Consider the following 8507-nt stretch of genomic DNA (forward strand, 5'->3'; position numbering starts at 1 on the left):
TATAAGGATTCCTCATATGTTCTAGGCTTTTAGAAGCTGAACTCCAAACAAGAGAAGGAAGAACTAATCCTGTTAGACAACATAAGGGTTATACTTTCTAGCATCCTTCCAACATAAGTGTGCTTCAGATTACCCGAGTTTTAGCTAAATCTGCGTAAGAATGACTTTTTAGAAAATGACATGAGAATTTGTTGTAAGTAGAAAGAGCAAGTTTCCAAAACCTGCCTGAAACTATAAAGACTTCAGCTGTCTGAGCCGGAGGCCAGGAGATCCTAAATATTTTTTTTTTTTTTTTTTTTTTAAACATGTCCCACTTTATTTTGTTTGTTTTGTTTTTTTTTTTTTTTTTTTTTTTGTTTTTTGGGCACACGGGCTTAGTTGCTCCGTGGCATGTGGGATCTTCCTGGAGCAGGGATCGAACCTGTGTCCCCTGCATTGGCAGGCGGATTCTTAACCACTGCGCCAGCTAGGAAGCCCGATCCTAAATATTTTAAGAGACTTGTGAAAAAGTAGAAAAACTGAAACCGCAAAGGATTGCATTTTTGGAAGAAAGGTATGCTTGATATTCTGAAGGGATCTTTCAGTGTCATAAAGAGAAGGATTTTCTATTAGGATATTTAGAAAATCTACAAGATGCTTTTATTGGGCTCTTCAACATTTGAAAAACTCCATTTCCCCCCACACATGTATATAGTTTTTTTGGTAGGTGAAGCATTTTGAGAAAATGCGCTCATCTATAAACTTTCAAAGCTATTTTCTGAACTGTTAAGCGTTTTTTGTTTTTTTTCCTGCATTGAACACTGTTATAAAGAGTAAATCACTTGAAAAATTAGATGATTCCTTTTCATCGCTTTGCTGTTGGTGTGAATTGGAAAGATTGCGTTCAGCTTTCCCTCCACAGTTATTATGGGCTGTTACTCTTACTGACTTTGTCTCCCACCCACTTTCTTTATTGTAAGTGGGGAGTGTTCGGTTGCATGATTTGTGTCTTTCCGTGGATCATTTGCAAAAAGTGACGGGAAGGAAACGTTATAAAGCTTTACTGCCTTCTCCCCTAGGACAGTGCTGGCGGGTAGAATAATGTTTTATTCCCCCCAAATAAAACCAGCCTTGGTAGGTGGGGAGAGGGGCATAGGATCTCTACCAGGAAATTACTTGCAAAGCCTACTTAATCTCAGAGTCATGAGGATGAAAGAATCTTGAAATGTCTTCTAATCTGTCCCTGGTGTTCACGCAGGGCACCGTGTTAGCAGCCTGCCTCTTTTTAGTCTCATTTTACTTCTTTTTTCTGGTTTCTCTCTTTCTCTTCCCTGTGCCCCCACCCCACTCCTTTTCCTTCTTCCATTTTGTTGCCCCTCCCCCTCATGGAACTTTCTCAGTCTCTTTCCAGAGAGGTCCCTGGCTCAGGGATCACAAAACTTATACCTCGAGCAGGTAGAGAAACCACTCTGAAATCCAAAGGACCCATTGGCGGACCGATGCTCTGGTCTAATTCCAGTTCAGGAACCAAGTCTCATGCACTTACACTGGTGTCCTAAGGAAATCACAAAATCTGTGGCAAGAATGAGGACCAAGGTGGGACCCAAGACATCTTCCGAACAAGCTGGGGCAATAAGCCACCCGGTACCCCACCACCCCTGACATTTTGGGGTACGTATTTCTGTTAGGTCACTCACCCAGAAGGCTGTCCCATCAGCACGCAGGGGTTGTTCCTTTTGAGCTCAGCTGTTCTATCTTAGTGCAGCCAAACCTGACACCACCAGCAATTAGCACTTTAAAGACCTTTTTTTTTTTTTAAAATCGTTAGTAGTTTCTGAGGAGTAATTTCTTAAGCTTCTGTTCTGTTAAAATGATATTTCCAGTACATGAACATGCTTCACATACATTTTTTGTCATTGATGCTATGACTTGATTCCCCTTGACTCTCCCAGCTTCTGGGAGTGCAGCCAGAAAAGCCTGTAGCCTTCAGCTCCCTCTGGAAATTGCCCGCAGCTGTTGCTGGGGGCTGCCTGATCTATTGACCAGTTTCTGGAGGAACAGAAGGCCAGCCGCCCTTGCTGTGATGCAGGCCAACTTGGAAGGGCCACCCCAGCTTTCTCGTGCCCCATGGGGATGGGAGTGGCTGAGGCCTTTGTGGAGGCTGCATCACAGCCCAGCTTCTCTCCCATCCCCTCCTCCGCACTCTGCTTCCCCTCTCCCTTCCACAGGGGTCGAGCCCAAGAGCTTCTCTAATAAACTTACTGCATACTAATCTCTGTTTCAGGGCTGCTTCCAGGGAACCCGATCATAAAAATTCTCCTTTCCTAGCCTTATCAGGGAAGGCAATCACAAAAAAAACTAAAACTAAAAAAAAAAAAAAAAAAAAAAAATGATTTCATTAGTTACTAATATACACTACATAGCCTGGTGCTTTAGCATGCTAAAGTCAAGCTCTCATCTTCTATGGTTGAGCCACAAAAATGGGTGGGAAAAAAGGAAAAAAAAAAAAAGGAATTCCCTGGTGGTCCAGTGGTTAGGACTCTGCATGCCCACTGCTGAGGGCCCAGATTCAATCCCTGGTCAAGGAAATAAGATCCTGCAAGCTGTGTAGCATGGCTTGGGGGGAAAAAAAAGGGTGGGTAGGACCCCAAAAAACTGGGTAGAAGAACAGATATTCAAACTATTTCACAGAAAAAAAAATTTCCAGAATGGACCCAACACCAAGATGGCAAAGTTGGAGGCAGTAGCCTGCAGGGCTGAGGGCACAGACGGTAGACAGAGTGACTTAATTTGAATTCTTGCTCTGCCATTAACTAAGAGTGTCTCTGTGTCCCACTCTCCTCATCTGTAAAATGAGAATAATAGTACCTACTATAAGGTTGTGAGAGACTGAATATACCAAACAGCGGCCAGACCATATGAAAACAGAACTCTGACCCACCATCCACAGCAACTGGCCCAGGAAACCAACCCACTACCTATAGGAAGCTGGCCCACTACCTACAAGTCAGACTTGTGGGTATCGGACCACTGTTTTAGCAAACAATCCAGGAAGCCAAAATTACCCCTATAACAATTGGCCTCAAACAGCCAGGACTTTTGATTGCTAAGCTACTTTTTGTCCCTGCTTCCAACTTAGGACCAACTGGAGAAAACCAAACACGCCCCCTCGCCAATCACCAAGCATGCAGCCCTTCTAGTTAAGTCTTCCTACAGCTTCCCCCTGCCAGCAGTCTCCAGTCAGGGCGTGCTCGAATTCGTTCCTTTTTCCACTGTAAAGCTTTCCCACTCTTCTGCCTGCCTTCGGGTCTCTGCCAAATGCAAGTGATGGTGGCTGCCTGCCTTGCTCCAGCGAGCTCCGGGTAAATAGCCTCTGCTTGCTCTCATTTGGGTGGCCTTGTTTTATTTCACAGTTATCCTGAGGTCCCGCAGAGACCTGGTTTGTGCTTTCTGTCACTGCAGACCCTAGCCTTCAGCCAGGGGCAGTAGCACCCACAGAGACCCCTGTTCCTCTGCTGAGGCTTGTCGAGTCCAGGAGGACATGGTCAGTCAGTACTGGGTCTGAACTCTGCTTTCTTTGCGTAGAATTTCTTGACTATTTATTCTCAGTTTCGTACCGGGTTTCATTATCGGTTCCCACTTGTTTAGCATCCTTGGCAGAGGCAGGCCATTCCGTCTCACCACGTCTAGCCGTCTTTTGTGTCACTGTTCGGTGTTGTGTTGTCTGTCCCAAGGAGAATCACAGTAGAACACACAGAACACGTAAGCCTGCTGCTTGAACCTGCCTCACAGACTTTGCAGTTCTCACTGGACTGGCATCTGTTTGGACAAACTTTGCTGTGAATCAGCTGAAGTTTTTCCTTGCATGCCAATTTTGTGTCCAAAGAGCTCGGCTTTTATGCAGAGAGAGCATTCTCTGGTTTTCCATCTGGGGTGAGGGATAGGGGTACAGTTTGCCAGGTCTACGTTTTCACTTTGCCCTGGTTTCAGTTATTCGGGGTCAACCGTGGTCTGAACATTTCAATATTAAAGGGAAAAGCCCGCCAGTTTTATTTTATTTTTTTAATTTTATTTATTTATTTATTTATTTTGGGGGGTACACCAAGTTCAATCAACTAGCCCGCCAGTTTTAAATCGCGCGCCAGTGCTGAGCAGCGTGATGAAACCTCGCGAGATCCCACTTGGTCGCGTCCAGACGTGAATCATCCCGTGTCCAGCGTGTCCCGGCGCCTCGCGGTGTCGCGGTGCATCTGTTGAAGTGGCCTTGGTTTTACTTAATAATGGCCCCAAAGTGCCAGAGTAGCGATGCTGGCCATTCCGCTATGCCAAGGAGAAGCCGAAAAGTGCTTCCTTGAAGTGAAAAGATGAAAGTTCTCTGCTAAAGAAAGAAAGAAAATCGTATGCTGAGGTTGCTGAGATCTGCGGGTAAGAAAGCATCTTCTTTCTGTGAAATTGTGAAAGGAAAAAGAAGCTCACACGGCATTTTCTCTTGCGCCTCAGACTGCAAAAGTTATGGCCGCAGTGCGTGCTTAGTTAAGATGGAAAAGGTGTGACTTTGCACAATAAGATATTTTGAGAGGAACCGAATTTACATAACTTTTTATTACAGTATATTGTTATAATTGTCCTATTTTATTATTATTGTTGTTCGTCTTACTGTGCCTAATCTATAAATTAAGCTTTATCACAGGTATGTACATATAGGGGAAAACGTAGTATATATAGGGTTCAGTACTGTCCATGGTTTCAGGCAGCCACGGGGGTCTCGGGATGTATCCACCGCGCATAAGGGGGGAACTCCTGTATGTTTGTGCCGACCGTTGCCGCATTTCGTGGGGTTGTCTAAGTCTAAATCCTCTCCTCTGCCAGGAAAAACTCCTACATCTTCCCTGTACTCTTATCAAAATGCTAATTTTTATGCCTGTCTTGCTGAACGGCATAACTTTACTGAGGTTGATCTGGGCCTTCAGTGGCCACCCAGGGAACATTTGATTTGAACAAAATTGTTCATTTGAGAGGTGCTTTAGAAAAGGGGAAAAGTTTTGAAGGCCCAGTGGGCAGTGTTGTTTAGATTGGTATGCAGAGGCCTCCAAAAAATATTCTGAGTAACAAATGCTTCATTAAAAGATTCTTTGGCCAAGGCTATTGAGCCATTGGACAAACATAAGCAAGAACAACCCCCCTCCCTCCTGTTTTCCAGTTGCCTCTCTGTATCCTCCAGCTCCTTCTCTGTATCCTCCAGCTCTCCCTCTCCCCCCTTATCCTTCTGATCGCTCTCCTCTTCCCCATGTCCAGACGCTACTTTTTTTTCCCCAGCAATGCTCCTAAAATCCCCAAATGTCAAGTTGCTTCTAAAGATCCATCTTTCCCATGAGCCAGGTATGAAAGCAACTTTAGAATTGAAGCTTTGGATCTGAATTGAATTAAGAGCTATAATGAAAGATTTCCCTCAACCCAGACAAGACTAGAAAATATTCATAGAAGAGTTTAGAATTCTTTTGGGTGCATAGGACCCAGGGTTATGTGACTTGCATCAGCTTGTACGCATGTTAGTTGGAGCCTCAGATGCTAAACTCTGAATGGCTAAAGCTGATTGGACTAACTCGGAACCCCAGGGCCTTTCGGGCTCTGTAGGGTCCCTCTTTTCACAATAAACCTCAAGGTCCAAAAAGGGCTAGAAAATTAGGTCAAAGTCTCTTAAAAGCCATACCTGAAACATTTCCAGTAAAAATTGATTGAACCACAAATCAATCATGCAAACAAATAAAAAGGTAAAACTATAGAAGAGTTTTGGGATAGACTAGAAAATACCTTCCAGCAACATTTGGAAGTTAAAGAAGGTGCTGATGTAACAGCATCCTTTCATCTCATCTTGTTAGGAGTTAAACCTAAAATTAGAAACTTAATTTAAAAAGAGAAATTAGAAAATGTGATGGTTAATTATATGTGTCAGCTTGACTGGGCCACAGTGCTCAGATATCAGTCATTGTTCTGGGTGTGTCTGTGAGGGTGTTTCTGGATGAGAGGAACATTGGAATCGACAGACTAAGTAAGTAAAGCAGATGGTCCTCCTAGTGTGAGTGGGCCTCATCCAATTAAGAGGCTGGGTAGAGTCAGTTAAGAGCCTGAATAGAACAGGAAGACTCCCTCCAGTAGGAGGGAATGTCTTCTACCTGCCTGCCTTTGAGGTGAAACAGCCATTTCTTTCCTGCCTTTGAACTTGAACTGAAACCTTGGCTGTTTGGGGATTTTGAGCTTGCTGGCATTTGAAGCAGAACTATGTCATCAGCTCTCCTGGGTCTTCATCGTACCGACAGCAGGTCTGGGGACTTGTCAGCCTCTGTAACCACACGTGCCAATTCCTTACAATAGATCTTTCTCTCTCTCTTTCTCCTCATATATATGGTATAGATATGTACATATATAGACAAGGATATAGACATCTCCTATTGGTTCTGTTTCTCTGGAGAACCCTGACTAACACAGTATGGGAAGTATCTCCTTTAGCTGAACAGCAACACCGGGCAGAACATTATTTTATTTTATTTTATTTTATTATTTTATTTTATTTTTTTGACTGCGTTGGGTCTTTGTTGCTGCACACGGGCTTCCTCTAGTTGTGGCGAGTGGGGGCTACTCTTCATTGCAGTGCGCAGGCTTCTCAGTGTGGTGGCTTCTCTTGTGGCGGAGCACAGGCTCTCGGTGTTCGGGCTTCAGTAGTTGTGGTACACGGGCTTAGTTGCTTTGTGGCGTGTGGGATCTTCCTGGACCAGGGATCTAACCCATGTCCCCTGCATTGGCATGCGGATTCTTAACCACTGTGCTCCCAGGGAAGTCCCCAGAACATTCTAAAAGGGCTTTAGAACAAAAACAAGACACAAACTTGTGGCATCACAGATAAAACAGCTTGGTGGTCCACTCCTAAACCAATCACCTACTGACAAAAACATTTGTAGACATTGTAAACAGAAAGGACACTGGAAAAAAATTGTTCCATCTTATGAAAGAAAAACCAAGACAAAAACCCCCTCAATTCAGATCAATGAGGGTGCTCTACGGATGGAAAAGCACCTGCATTGATTCCTGGTAGACATAGGTTGATTCCTCATCTGTTCCTGGTAGTGTGGGTGCTACTGTTTCTACATTAAGATCTGTAGCCCTTGGCTATGCGTTTTCTTCAGAGTGAACATAGCACACAGTGGTGGATATTCCAGATCCCCTACAGATTTCCCCTCTCTCCCATCCCTCAACTGTAGCCCTTCAGCCTTTGACTGGAAAACATCTTCTCCTGCTCTGTGAAACCACCTCTACAAATTTAATAAGAGAGACTTACCCAGAAAAATAAAATAATATGAATGCACACCCAAGGGACTATTTATTGAAGTTCCAGAGGGCTCTTCTATTCATAATCAAGTTGTGTCTGCTCTGGATATACCTTTGCCTCCTCCGTTGTATTTATATTTAACCTAAATCGCAGATAAGGATCTTGATGTTGTATCTGATGCCCTGTGGGCTAAAAATTCCACTGACATTGGCAAAATAATAGGAGCAGGACCTCTAAAAGTTCACATAGATTTTACCAAACGATTACCTAAGCTTCCTCAATATCCCTTGAAACCAGAGGCTTCAGTTTCTGATGAGAAGTCTTCCTGGCTTGCAGACTGCTGCCTTCTTGCTGTGTCCTCATATGGACTTTCCTTGGTGCAGAAAGAGAGCCAGCGAGCCCTCTAGTGTCTCTTCTTACAAGGACACTAATCCTATGGGATCAGGTCCCACCCTTATGACCACGTTTAACCTTAATTACTTCCTTAGAGGCTCTGTCTCCAAATATAGTCACGTTGGAGATTAGAGCTTCATCACAGGAATTTGGGGAGACACAAACGTTCAGTTCATAACATATATACCTGTTTTTTCTGCATTAGAAATATGTTTTTCCTTGGAATTTTGAAGGCAATTCTCCATTGTCGTCTGGCTTTCAGTGCTGTTGAGAAGTCTGAAATGGTCCCCATTACTGAACCTTTGTATTGAAGTGTTGTGTCTTTCTGGATGCTTTTAAGATCTTATCTCCAGGCTTCTGAAGTTTCATGATGGTGTGCTTTAGTGTGTTTTTTTCATTCACTGGTGTTGGGTACTTGGTGGATATTTTCATTTGAGAAATTCATATTCTTCAGTTTAATATCTTCAGGGATATTAAAATTTTTTTCCTAATTTCCTCTCTGTTTCTTCTTCTTTTTAAAGGGATCTTATTTTTCTGATTTAAATATCCTGATCTGATGTGTTAATTTTCTTACTAAACTTTATTTCCCATATCATTTCTTTGTCTTTTTATTCCCAATCTGTCTATTGTGTTTTGGTTTCTGTATGTATAGCTCTGAGGCAAGGCAATATAGGTATACTTTTCTTCCTACTTCGTGAAGGCAACTGTCTCTGACTACACTTGCTAATAAGAATGAAAAAAAATTGCTGAGTGCTCACTAATTGCCAGGGGCTATGCTGCTTTACTCCAGTGATGTCGCCACATCTGAATT

This window comes from Hippopotamus amphibius, chromosome 10 (genome assembly GCF_030028045.1).
Source record: "Hippopotamus amphibius kiboko isolate mHipAmp2 chromosome 10, mHipAmp2.hap2, whole genome shotgun sequence".
Lineage (NCBI taxonomy): Eukaryota > Metazoa > Chordata > Mammalia > Artiodactyla > Hippopotamidae > Hippopotamus > Hippopotamus amphibius.